This window comes from Carettochelys insculpta, chromosome 2 (assembly GCF_033958435.1).
Source record: "Carettochelys insculpta isolate YL-2023 chromosome 2, ASM3395843v1, whole genome shotgun sequence".
Classification (NCBI taxonomy): Eukaryota; Metazoa; Chordata; order Testudines; family Carettochelyidae; genus Carettochelys; species Carettochelys insculpta.
In genome coordinates this window covers 147404239-147418549 of record NC_134138.1, presented here as the reverse complement: position 1 = coordinate 147418549, position 14311 = coordinate 147404239, and the positions used below count along the sequence as shown (strand labels likewise).

At 45.6% G+C, this 14311-nt stretch overlaps 1 protein-coding gene across 2 annotated transcripts in view; it reads left to right on the top strand.

The window, feature by feature from the left end:
- Nucleotides 1-14311, top strand: part of TRIO (trio Rho guanine nucleotide exchange factor) — a 527884-nt gene that overhangs the window by 186458 nt on the left and 327115 nt on the right. The window lies entirely within an intron of this gene.

The following is a 14311-nucleotide window of genomic DNA, read 5'->3' as shown; positions in this document are numbered from 1 at the left end:
AGTTATGTGTGTCATCCCACCAAATCTCCATTATTCCAATCACCTCATACTTCTTTGACGGTGCTAGGGCCTCTAATTCTTCCTGTCTGTTTCCCAGGCGTCTTTCATTTGTGTCCAAACACCTTAGATAGTTAGTTGATTGACCTCCTTTCTCCTTTCAAACGAGTGGTCCTCCTTTGTTGTACCTTTTTCTTTCCCCACTTACCTCAGGGCTTGTGTCACCATAGCCCGAAGAACCAATTTTAAAGCCCTCCTCACTAGGTTTGCAAGCCTGCCTGCAAAGATGCTCTTTCTTCTCTTCATTAGGTGGATCCTGTCACTTCCTAGGAATCTTTGTTCTCAAAACAGAATCCTGTGGTCAAAGAAACCAAAGCCCTCTCTCTGGCACCATCTGTGCAACCACTCATTTTAGTTTCATGATTTGACAATCTCTACCTGGACCCCTTCCTTCAACAGGGAGGATGAATGAATACCATTTGCACTTCATATTCCTTTACCTTCCTTCCCAGAGTTACATAGTCCACTGTGATCTCCTCAAGGTCGTTTTTTGCTGTGTCATTTGTTCGTACATGGAGATGTAGGAAGGGGTAATAATCCTCAGGGTTGATGATTTTTGGAAGTCTCTCTGTCCCATTCTAGCTCCTGGTAAGGCAGCAAACTTCCTGAGATTCCATGTCTGGACAGCAGATGGATGCCTCCCATCCCTCTTACAAGGGAGTCCCCGACCACCACTGCCTGTCTTCTTCTCTTGGAGGTGGTAGTCATAGAACTGCCACCCTAGGACTGTACATCCCATGCTTTCCAGTCAGTGGGGTCTTCTTCTGATCCCTTCTCTGAGAGCTCTCTCCCACAGCATTCTCCATCATATCACCTGTGCAGAAAGGCTGAAAGTGGTTGCTTACCTTTACAGGAATTGGAGATACCTGAATTGGCTTTCTTCTCCTGGAGGTTACATGCTTCCAGTTTCCTTCCTTGGTTTGTGGTGCCCTCATTAGTTGATAATCCTGCTGTGTCTACAGTATTAAATGATGCCTTCTGTCAAGGAAGTCTTCACCTCTGATAGACGGGAGGGTTGATATTTGCACCTCAAGTCTTCTTATCTTTTCTTTTAAGCTACTTGTTGTAAACATCTTGATATGGACAAATGGAAAAGAGCAGGAAAAACATACATATGTATTATTCATTATTCATCAGCAGGTTTGGAATGTTTAGATCCACCATCCAGACCTCTTCAGCTAATCCAGTAACTGATAGCAGTAGTAGATTTTCCTAACAGCATTAGAGAAAGATGGGATGCTTTGTCTTTAGTTTTAGAGAGATTTGCTAATAGCAGAGGAATGTTGGTAACTGGTTATTTTGGGTTCTACTCTAGGCTTAGTAGGCAAGTCTTTTCTAATTGTTAACTATTTTGCCTCTCTGTCTCAGTTGTGACTCCTACCGTACTGGCCTAGAAAGACTCAGTGCTTGTCAAATATGTTTATTTGCAGACTAAAACATGTGAAGTGTAGGTCATGTGCCCATAATTGCACAGAAGCAATTATATCAGGTGAGTATATCAGATTTAAAAGAGATGTTTGCTTTTTTTTTTTAAATCCACACTTAAACATCTAGCTGGCCCCAGTCCCTTTCCAAATGTAAGTAGGGGATAAAAAATCAGGTTTCAAATGTTCTTCTCATAATTGTTTTTGTCCAGAATCTGATTAATAAAGTCCAGAATTTTTACAAAGTCTTTTTTGTTGCAACACAAGAAGTAACACTTCTGCTCATATTACTCTTTTTCCCTGTATGCTAGTGTTTCCCCTAATGTCAGGGAAAACCATTCCAAATGATTAATTTCCGATGGTGAAAAGAACAAGTAGCTCTTCCTTGAGTGATGTCCCTGTGGGTACTCCACTGTAGATGCTAGTCTTGTCCCAGTGCCACAGATTAGAGACTCTTCAGAGCTCTATCTGTGCATGCACTGTTCGTGCATCTGTCCATTAGCACTCTTTTGATCATGTTCGCAGACCAGCTCAAGCCAGTTCCTGTCAGCCACCCCAGGCTGCAGATAGCACTAACTGCCTCTCCTCAACTTAATGTTGCGAGACTCAAAAGCTGTCTATTTTCTGTATGTAGTTCTTTTTACTTACATTCCTTAGTTGTTGTTAGCTAGAAGTTAAAGTTTGGACTTTATTTTTCTGCCGTTTATTGTTTGCTAGTTACATAACTGTGACAAAAAACCAGGGCCAAGTTGAATCTTCTCACCATGCCTGGCTCACAAGGTTTTAAGAATGTGAAGAGTGCTGCGAAGCAGTGCCTGCCTCGGATGGTCACTCCGAGTGCATAAGGTGTCTGGGAGAGGGTCACATCCCTAAAAAATGTCCGCATTGCATGAAATTAATGGCCAGAGCTCGGTGCAATGAAGAAATGCGCCTAAAATGATTTTATTTGACAAGGCTTTTTAGCCTTCTGCCAAAGAGACCATGAGTGTCCTGGAACAGCCTGAATATAAACTCAGGGCTATCACAACCACTGCCACCATTATTCTTCTCTGTGACACTCCCCTAGATGGGAATCCTTTGACAGGTCACAATCGTGGAGTTGCTCTATTGCAGGCTACATCTCTCCTTGACTGTTGGCTGTTTCCGCTTCGTCTCCATCGCCCGAGGGGTTGGAAGCAGAAGCGGAGCTTGAATCGGACACAGAGAAGCAGGAGCCCACTGCATCTCCCAATGGCCAGTCATTTTCGTCACCTGATGCCGCCGTCATTCTGCAGGGACATTTTTCCCGACATAAAGAAATTTAATGAATTATTCAAATGGGTGGTTATTAGCCAGGACTTACCACTTGCTGAGGTACAGGAGAAACAGTGCTGACTTTTAAGGAACCTACGGCCAGCACGGTCTTCCAGTGTAGCTATACCCATGGAAGAAGACATTATAGAGGCATCGGATGACATATGGCAAAACCCTGCTTTGGTACCTCCCACTAACAAGAAGCTTGATAAGAAATACTTAGTTCTTCTGAAAGGGATGGAGTTTCTACTCACACATTTACAGCCAAACTCACCAGTGGTAGATGCTGCGCTGCATAGGTCACACGCACTGCAGTTCAGGGGAGTGACAACAGACAGGGAAGCCAAACGACTTGACGTCTTTGGCAGGAAGCTATATGCTTCGGCCGCCCTTCTGCTCCACATAGCAAACTACGGAGCTCTCCTCTCAAACCACCACTTCAACAACTATGCTGAATCGATGCCACTTCTGGACTACTTACCAGAATCTGAGGCCAATCCTCAAGTTGGTGATTAAGGAGGGCTGTGCCCCAGTCAGGACAGCAGTTCATCTAACCCTGGATAGCAGATACAGTGGCAAGATCCACAGCTGGTGCAGTTGTAATGTGGTGTGCCTAATACCTACAAGCCACTGGCACACGTAAGGAGTTTCAGGCAAAAGTCAAAAAGACCTGCACTTGGATAAAAAATAAATTTATTTGCAGAGAATACTGATATGGTCCTTCGCTCTAGTATGGACTCTTGAATGTCACTACACACTGTGGCACTATATACCTCTCTACAGGAGGTGACTCTACCACCCCTACCAAAGGCATTATGTGTTGGTTTTTACAAACCACGACCTTATCAGTCTGCCAGGCCGTACAACCAACCCCCCTCTCAACAAAGGCTGCAAAGGTGTAGAAACCAAGGTGGGCATAACCAACCTTCCCAGTCAAACAGACAGCAAGTTTGACTCATTGGTCGAGAGCAGAACCACTGTCAACGTCACCTCCCAATCCTCCCGTGTGTTTCCACGACAGGCTGAGGCCCTTCTATCAATGGGCTTTCATCACCACCAACAGGGGCGGTTCTGAAGGTAGTACCATAAAGCTACACCATTCCATTCATCTCCATCCCACCTTCCACACCACCCATTCTGTCTGTCTTCAGGGACCCATCTCACGAGACTCTACGGTGCAAGGAGGTGGACTATCTCCTATCCATAGCAGCAGTGGAATGAGTTCCGCGTGAATTCAAGGGCAAAGGCTTCTACTCCCACTACTTCATGCAGAAGAAGAGCAGTGATTGGAGACTAATACTGGACTTGCGTCTGCTGAATCGATACGGGCAAAAGTAGCAGTTCAAGATGGTGACCTTGGCCTCAATAATCCAAATCCTAGATCTCAACGATTGGTTTGCTGTTCTCAGCCTCCAGCATGCCTACTTTTACATCACTATTCATCTGGCTCACAGACGGTTCCTACAATTCACCCTAGGGATGGATCATTTTCAAGACACGGTCCTTCCATTCAGACTCTCAACAGCGTTCTCCAAAATTCTGGTAGTAGTGGCAGCTTACCTGCATCAATAAGGGGTCCAGATATTCCCCTACCTAGACAAGTATCTAATAAAAGGCCCCTCACCTTCAGAGACAGCATATATGGTGCACTCCACAAAGTCAGCTTTTCACTCTCTAGGCCTTCTCATCAACGAGAAAAAGTCAGCCCTCCCCTACGCAGGATCTAGAGTTCATTGGGGCTTGACTCGATGCAACTAAAGCAAGTGTGTACTTAACCCTGCACAGGTTCCAGGCAATTCAGGACCTTATAGAGATCCTCAGGGGAAGTCCCCCAGTCCAACTAGTAGTATGTATCAGACTCATGGGCCACATGGCAGCTACCACTTCTGTAGTGCAGCATGCCAGACTTCAGTTTCACTCACTACAACATTGAGTGCCCCCTGTTTACAATAGCACACACCATAGCCATCACTGCTTGTTGGTACCTCCATCTCATGTACTTACATCTCCTCCATGGTGGCAGAGGAGGGAGAACCTCTTGTCCGGCGTTCCATTCCACCCCAGGCAACCTTCCCAACATATTACCGTGGACGACTCCTTACTAGGGTGGGGAGCCCACATGGACACCCTCTCCATTCAGTGGAGCTGGTCCTCACAAGAACGCCTACTTCACATCCAATCTACTGGAATTCAGAGCCTACCAGCATTTCTGGCAGGACATTCACGGTACAACAGTAAAAATACTAACAGACAATGTGGCCACAATGTACAATATCAGTCACCAGGGAGGGACCCGTTCACGGTACTTCTGTGCAGAGTCAATCTATCTTTGCAATTGGTGCATTCAGAACACTGTGCTTGTGGCATCCTACTTATCTGGGCTCAACAATGTTGCAGCGGATTCATTGAGCAGATGCTTCACACCAGATCATGAGTGGGAATTCCACAGTGGAGTTGTCTGTTCCCTGTTCCAATGTCAAGTCACTCTCTTCATTGACCTCTTTGCCACTTATTGCAACAAGAAATGTCGCCATTACTGCTCCAGAGTGGGAGCGGGGCATGGGTTGCTAGGCAATGCAGTCTTAGAGACATGGAAGGGCCCTCTCTTTTATGCCTTTCCCCCCACGGCACTCGTTCCCTGAATACTTCATAAAGCCAGAGTGGACGAGACCACAGTGAATTTTGAGGGCCCTGTGTGGGCTTGATGACACTGGTTTCCCCTCATGCAGCGAATTTTGCCATACCCTCCATATCCTTTGCCCCCTTACCAGATGATCTAACGCAGGGCCGAGGAACCCTACCACATCCTCAGATAAGCAGGCTATGCCTTCCAGCTTGGTTCCGAGTTGGCTCAATGAATCCGAATTCCTTTCCACGACACAGTTCAGGGAAATGTTAGAATACAGCAGGAAGCAAGCTACTAGGTCTACTTATCTCTCCAAGTGGCGCAGGTTTGCAGCCTGGTGCTCAGTACAGCACATAGAACCACTGATGTCTCCCATTCATGCTATTTTGGACTATATAATGCACCTAAAAGATTTGAGATTGTCACTGACCTCCCTAAAAGAGCGTCTTGCTGCAATTACAGTGTTCAGAAGGCACATAGACAGGTTCTCAGTGTTTGCCCACCCAATCACTAAAAGATTTCTCAAAGGGCTCACAAATATGTACCCCCCATACAGACCGACTCCACCTCTGTAGAGCCTTGACTAGTACTACGGGCATTGATGAGACCACTGTTTGAACCCCCAGCTATTACCCCTCTTAAAATACTTAGCATGAAGGTAGCTTTTCTTCTCGCCATTACATCTGTCTGTAGAGTCAGCGAAATATCAGCCCTTGTGGTGGGGCCTTTCTGAACGATCTTCACTGAGGACAGCAACCCTCACACATCACCCAGTTTTCATTCCACAAATCTGTTCAGATTGTCAGATCAACAAACCAATAGTATTACCTGCGTTTTATCTGCATTCATCACTGCAGGAAATGGCACTACATACTTCAGGCATATGCAGAGCTCTTGCTTTCTATATAGACCAGATGAAAACGCTCCAGAAAACAGACTGTCTTCTGGTTTCATTGTCAGAGCATTGTAGGGGTGAACCCCTGTCATCCCAACGGATAGCTCATGCCATCAGTGCATGCATCACTCAGTGCTACTCTTCCAGCTCAGTGCCTCTCCCGACACAACCATGGGCTCATTCCATGAGAGTAGTGGTGTCTTTGACAGCTTTTCTGAAGGAAGTTCCCCTTAGAGACGTGCAGTGTGGCTACCTGGTCATCCCATGACACCTTTGTGAGGCACTACGCTATCCAGAACTGAGGGTCTTATGGACGCTTCGCTAGCCTCAGCGATCTTCTCCACTTCAATTACAGGGTGACTCCTTTCTCCCTCCTCCTATTGTTGGGGAACTGCTGGGCAGCCACCTAGAGTGGAGCACCCATGAGGACATCACTTGAAGAAGACAGCCAAGTTACTCACCTTGGTGCAGTAACTGTCATTCTTCAAGATGTGTGTTCCCATGGGTACTTCACCACCTACATTGCTCTCACTGCAGAGTCTGCCTTGTCTGCCAGCTCTTCATATTCTGGAGTGGTTTTGAGGAACAGGCTTGAGCTGATCTGCGCATATGACCAAAACAGCGCAAACAGAGAGCTGGGGCAGCAGCATATGCCCAAACCGGCTGGATACAGCTAGAAGAATCTCCGATCTGTAGCACCTGAGTACCCATGGGGACACACACCAAGGTACGTAACATCGCTTTCTTCAGCTCACTGTATTTAACACAAGTAAAGCACTTATCTGAATACCTAGTCTCAAAATAAAATGAGCGAACTTAGATCCTCTTAGAGATTACAGTTATCAAATGGTTCAACGCATACCACCTTGATAAAATGGACCGATTGTACATCAGCTAGCATTAGCTTCTGTTTTGATTTGCGTGGGCTGTTTTCTCTAGTTACATAAAATGTTGCAATGGGAAATGAGGTGTTTCAAAATGTTTTTCTTTAGGTGCTGCTATTGAACCCTGTCATCCCACAAAGGGGATATGGAATAAACAGAGCATGATCAAGGGAATCCTATAGGAGAGGGAGCTTGAAAGGCACTTGTAGATCAAATCTGCCGGTCTCCAGACAGATGGACAGAGAACCTTCCCCTTTCTGCATGTTCAGTGTCTATTTTTCTGCCATCAACCAACAGCAGCACAGCTTATTGCCAACTTGTTTACTCTGACCACTTGGGAATCACCCATGTTAGAGAAATGACTCAGCATTATCACAGAATCATAGAATACTAGGACTGGAAGGGACCTCGAGAGGCCATTGAGTCCAGCCCCCTGCCCTTAATGGCAGGACCAAGTACTGTCTAAACCATCCCTGATAGACATCTGTCTAACCTGTTCTTAAATATCTCCAGTGATGGAGATTCCATAGCCTCCCTTGGCGATTTATTCCACTGTTTGACCATCCTGACGGTTGGGAACTTTTTCCTAATGTTCAACGTAAACTTCCCTTGCTGCAGTTTAAGTCCATTGCCTCTTGTTCTAACCTCAGAGTCCAAGGAGAACAAGTTTTCTCCCTCCTCCTTCTGACACCCTTTTAGATACCTGAAAACCACAATCATGTCTCCCCTCAATCTTCTCTTTTCCAAGCTAAACAAGCCCAATTCTTTCAGCCTTTCTTCATAGGTCACATTCTCTAGACCTTTAATCATTCTTGTCGCTCTTTTCTGGACCCTCTTTAATTTCTCCACATCTTTCTTGAACTGCGGTATCCAGAACTGGATACAATACTCCAGCTGAGGCCTAACCAGTGCAGAGGTAGAACAGAAGAATGACTTCTCGTATCTTGTTCACAACACACCCGTTAATGCATCCCAGAATCATGGTTGTTTTTTTTGCAACAGAATCACACTGTTGACTCATATTTAGCTTTGTGGTCCACTATAACCCCTAGATCTTCTTCTGCTGTAGTCATTCCTAGACAGTCTCTCCCCATTCTGTATGTGTGAAACTGATTGTTCCTTCCCAAGTGGAGCACTTCGCATTTGTCCTTGTTAAACTTCACCCTGTTTACCTAGACCATTTTTCCAATTTATCCAGATCATTTTGAATTATCCTCCAAAGCATTTGCAGCCTCTCCCAGCTTGGTATCATCTGCAAACATAATAAGCATACTTTCTATGCCAATATCTAAATCGTTGATGAAGATATTGAATGGAACCGGTCCCAACACAGACCCCTGTGGAACCCCACTTGTTATACTTTTCCAGCAGGATTGAGAACCATTAAGAACTACTCTCTGAGTACAGTTATCCAGCTAGTTATGCACCTACCTTATAGTAGCCTCATCTAAATTGTATTTGCCTAGTTTTTTTATAAGAATATCATGCGAGACCATATCAAATGCTTTACAAAAGTCTAGGTATACCACATCTACTGCTTCTCCCCTATCCACAAGGCTCGTAATCCTATCAAAGAAAGCTATCAGATTGGTTTGACATGATTTGTTCTTCATCTGCAAACACTTGGAACAGCCAGCATGGATTTGTAAAGATGAGGCTACTATATGGTGGATGCATAACTGGCTGGATAACCTTCCAAGTGCTTGCAGATGATTTCTTTAATAACCTGCTCCATTATCTTTCTTGGCACAGAAGTTAAGCTGACTTGCCTGTAGTTTCCTGGGTTATTCTTATTCCCCTTTGTATAGCTGGGCACTATATTCACCCTTTTCCAGTCTTCTGGAATCTCTCCTGTCTCCCATGATTTTCCAAATATGATAGATAAAGGCTTGGATACCTCCTCTATTAGCTCCCTGAGTATTCTAGCATGCATTTCATCAGGCCGTGGTGACTTGCAGTCATCTAATTTTTCTAAGTGATTTTTAACTTGTTCTTTTTTTATTTCAACTTCTAACCCTACTCCTTTCCCACTAGCATTCACTATATTAGGCATTCCTTCATTAGACTTCTCTGATGAAGACCGAAGACCGAAACAAAGAAGTCATTAAGCATCTCTGCCATTTCTAAGTTCCCTGTTACTGTTTCTCCCTCCTCACTGAGCAATGGCCCTACCCTGTCCCTGGTCTTCCTCTTGTTTCTAATGGATTTATAAAAAGCCTTCTTGTTTCCCTTTATGCCTGTAGCTAGTTTGAGCTCATTTTGTGCATTAGCCTTTCTAATCTTGCTCCTGCATTCTTGTGTTGTTTGCCTGTATTCATCCTTTGTAATTTGTCCTTGTTTCTATTTTTTATATGATTCCCTTTTTATTTTGAGATCATGCAAGATCTCCTGGTTAAGCCAAGGTGGTCTTTCGCCATATTTTCTATCTTTCGTACACAGTGGGATAGCTTGCTTTTGGGCCCTTAATAATGTCCGTTTGAAAAACTGCCAACTCTCCTCAGCTATTTTTCCCCTCAGTTTTGCTTCTCATGGGACCTTACCTGTCAGCTCTCTGAGTTTACCAAAATCTGCCCTCCTGAAATCCATTATCTATATTTTGCTGTTTTCCCTTCTTCCCTTCCTTCGTACTGTGAACTCTGGTTTCACGATCACTTTCACCCAAGCTGCTTTCCACTTTCAGGTTCTCTACCAATTCCTCCTTATTTGTTAAAATCAAATCTAGAATAGCTTCCCCCTGGTAGCTTTTTCAGTCTTTTGGAATAAAAAATATGTCTCCAATGCAATCCAAGAACTTACTGGATAGTCTGTGCCCCACTGTCTTAGTTTGCCAACATATATCTGGATAGTTGAAGTGCCCCATCACCACCAAATCTGGGACCCAGCCTGACTTTGTTAGTTGTTTAAAAAAAGCCTCATCCACCTCTTCCACCTGGGTACGTGTCCTGTAGTAGACTCCTAGCAGGACCAGCAACGAAGGGTCCTGTGGCACCTTATAGACTAACAGAAAAGTTTTGAGCATGAGCTTTCGTGAGCACACTCACTTCATCAGATGCATCACTTCATCGCTTCCTAGCAGGACATCGCCCTTGTTTTTTACCCCTCTTAGTCTAACCCAGAGACTCTCAACGCGTCCATCTCCTACATCCATCCCCACCTCAGTCCAAGTGTATACATTTTTAATATATAAGGCAACACCTCCCCCCTTTCTTCCCTGTCTATCCTTCCTAAGCAGGCTGTACCCTTCAATACCAACATACCAATCATATGTATTATCTCACCAAGTTTCTGTGGTGCCAATGATGTCATAGTTGTATTTATTTATTAGCACTTCCAGTTCTTCCTGCTTATTACCCATACTTCTTGCATTTCTATATAGGCATCTAAGATATTGATTTGATCTTGCCTTCCTGTTTTGCCCTGACCCTCTTTTTACTCTGATATTGTTGCCCATGCTCCCTCCCATTTCCGACCCATCTCCCAGGTTTCCATGTTCTCCACTTAGCTGTGGGCTTTGCTCCCCTGACCCCGTCGAACCTAGTTTAAAGCCCTCCTCACTAGGTTAGCCAGTCTGTGTCCAAATACAGTCTTTCCCCTCTTCGAAAGGTGAACGCCATCTCTGCCTAGCAGTCCTTCCTGGAGTAGCATCCCGTGGTCGAGGAAGCCAAAGCCTTCCTGGCAACACCATCTTCGAAGCCAGGCATTCACCTCTAGGATTCACCTGTCTCTGCCTGGGCCCCTACCTCTGACAGGCAAGATTGAGGAGAATACCACCTGCACCCCAAACTCCCTCACCTGTGCCCCCAGAGCCCTGAAGTCACTTTTGACCTGCTTAGTGTCACACCTCGCGGTATCGTTAGTGCCCATATGGATGAGACGCATGGGATAGTAGTCAGAGGGCCAGATAATCCTCGACAACGCCTCTGTAATGTCTTGGATACGGGCCTCCGGAAGGTAGCATACCTCCTGAGATGAACTGTCAGGGCGACAGATGGGCATCTCCGTCCCCCTCAGAAGACAGTCCCCGACCATCACTACTCTACATTTCCTCCTCGCAGTGGTGGCAACAGACTTTCCCGCCTTGGGGGTACGAGGCTTCTCCTTTGCTGTACGGGGTGATTCTTTGTCTCCTGTATCAAGTACAATGTACTGGTTTCCTAGTACCACAGTGGGAGGGTTCTGAGCAGGGCTGGAACACTGCCTACTGCCGGAAGTAATAAGCTGCCAGTGTCCACCCTGATCTATCTCCTCCTCCACCAGTGGTTTATCAGCTGTGCTGTGCGCTGGGACAGTTACCTCAGCTGTCTCCACATGAATACTATCCAGGAACTGCTCATGGAGTTGGATACTCCTCAACCTGGCTACCTCCTCCTGTAGCTCTCCCACCTGCTGCCTGAGAGATGCCACCAGCAGGCACCTTTCACACTGGATGGCTCCCTCCAGCATGGAAATCAGTAAGTGGGAATTGCCAGACACAGTCCCTGCAAAGCGACACCAGGATCTGGGTAGAGGCATCCATGGTCAGGCAGTCTGTCTGGCTACAGGCACAGGTGGAGGAGACAGTAGTAGTGCTGGCACAGGTGTTGTGGGCCTCCCTAACCGTCGTAGGCCTTCGTCTGTCAAACTCCCTCTTAAACTTCCCTGTCTGCTGCTCCCTATCTGCTTTGCTCACCTGGTCGCCTTTGCCTCTGGCTTTTAAAGCCTACTGGCCTGGGTCAGGCCCTCCCCCCCACCCCCCTGAGTTACACAGGGGAAGGCTGATCAAGGCAATCAAGGGAACAAAGGTCAGGCACACAGTCCCAACTGCCACTGAAACTGAAACTCACCCACCTGAAATCAAAATGGCAGTTCAAATTCAAACATTTAAGCACACTCACTCACCCCAAAAGCCAGCGCTCTCACCTGGTAGCTTCTGAAGCGGCAAGATCACTTGCTCTCCCTCTTAAACTCCCCTGTCTGCAGCTCCCTGTCTACTTCGCTCCAACTCATAATCAACTCATGAGACTTACTGTTGTGATACTCAGCATTTTTCTTAAAGCCCTTTATGTTAATCTTTGCGGTGCCTCCTTTTGCCTGCCCATCTTCACTCAGGGTAGCTCTGTCGGACACCCGTCTGTGTCAGCACTTCCAGGTGGGGCACTAATAGCTAAGTTAAACATTATTCCCACTCTGCAAGAGTGGTGGTCCTCTGGACTTTTCCCCTGGAGGCCCATCTTTTATCTGAGCTGTAGACCTCAGGTCTTGCTCCATGGAGTGCTTGTGCTATCCTGGTTTTCCACATCCTGGATCTGTCTGGGGTTTGGACCTCCTCAGGCCTTCTCGCAGGGAGTTGCTCCCCTCCTACCAGCAACCCTCATCCTTCAGTGCCAGTCACAGGGGACACCCTGCCTCCTCCAGTGCTTCATTCCCATTGAGCTCTCCCAGAGTTTTAGGAAAATAATCCAGTTCTTACATAGGGGGAGGTGGGTTCGTAATTGGCCTAATATGGGGAAGAGGGTAGCTGATCTATCACGGATGAATGAGGCTGAGCCACGCTCCTAATAAAGGTATAGCCAGGCTGTAAAACCCCAGCTCCTGTAATCACATGATCATGAATCTCTGCTTTGATCGACAAAAAATTAAGCTTTTAGCGCTCATGTTTGAGCAGAGATACTTGAAAACATAAATTTTAAAAGCAAAAAATGGAGAAGGCAAATAGATGGCAAAATGCAAATAGTGTAAAAATTGGTCTGTAAACAAGATGAAGTATTTTAGGGGGTCTGAGGATTGATTTTTCCTTTTCCTCAGTGCTTGGACTTGGAAATTTTGCTAATCAAAGATCTGTTAGGAAGACTTGACCCATCTTGTGTGGAAGAGGTTAGAAAGTCTGCTGCATGGCTGTGCCCCTTTATTCCACGTGCCCACAACCTGCAGATATTGGCTTGGGCGACAGAAGTTGCTGTGCAAGTTGGGACACTCTTCTTTAGCACCTGGCACTGGCCACAATTAGAAGACAGTATCAGAGGGGTAGCCGTGTTAGTCTGGATCTGTAACAGCAATGAAGGTCCTGTGGCAACTTATAGACTAACAGAAAAGTTTTGAGCATGAGCTTGAGTTAGAAGACAAGTTCCTGGTCTAGAGGGAGCTTTGGTCTGATCCAGTGTGGCCATTCTTTGGCTTTCAGGTTAAGTGTGTGGCTTGGGGAGAGCGTGAGGAATTGTTGCACCCTCCATCATGACTTCACCCTTTAAAAGACAGCTTTGTTTATGCTGGGAATTTAAGCCTTTTTTTAGGAGTTCACGGCTCAGTTTACAGCCATAGGTCAGCCTCCTCTTGTAGCAGCAGCAAACACTATGCAGGCCCGCTGAAACCCCAGTTTTACCTTACTCTCTGTGCCTCCACCCTATCCTTAAAATGGCAGCTCCTGTTTCTCTTAATATATACAGGTAGCCCCCAATTTATGAATGGGAATGTGTTCCAAATCAGCCTTGTGTTCCAAAAAGTTGCTTTGTAAGTAAATGGCTTGGAACTCAGAACAAGTTTTCTCATAGAAACAATGTTATAAATGGTACAGGCTGAACATCTCTAGTCCGGCTCTCTCTTCTCCTGCAACATCTATGGTCCGGCATAATTTTAGTTAGCAAGATGTTTCACTTATTGAGGGTGTGGCCAAGTTTCCTGTGGTTCTATAAAGTTTGTTTACAACCACTAGTCCTGGCTCTCAGTGTTCTGCGCTGTTATTTAGCTGTTTACCCCTATGTCTTCTAAAAGCTGAACTGTGTATGTGATAATATATGAGGGTGTTAGTTCTGTTTTAAGATTAAATTGGCTATTAGGAGGCTAAACCTGGTCTATCTTTTGGGTACTGCCAGAGAGAGCCCTTAGCATATTTAATGACTGAACATTTCGTTATGAAGACACAGTGGTGTTTTTTGAGTTTGACACAGAGTAGGCAATTATGGTAAATTGTGGGATTATATCTATGCTGCTATGCCATTGGAGCTGGGCCAATGTAGTACCCTAGTGCAGACACTTTCTACCTTTATGGAAAGATGGTTTCCACTGGCGTAGTTAATTCACTGCTCTGAAAAGTGATAGGTTGCCAGAAGAATTCTTCTCTTTCCTACATGTATCTACACTGAAAAGACTAACAAAA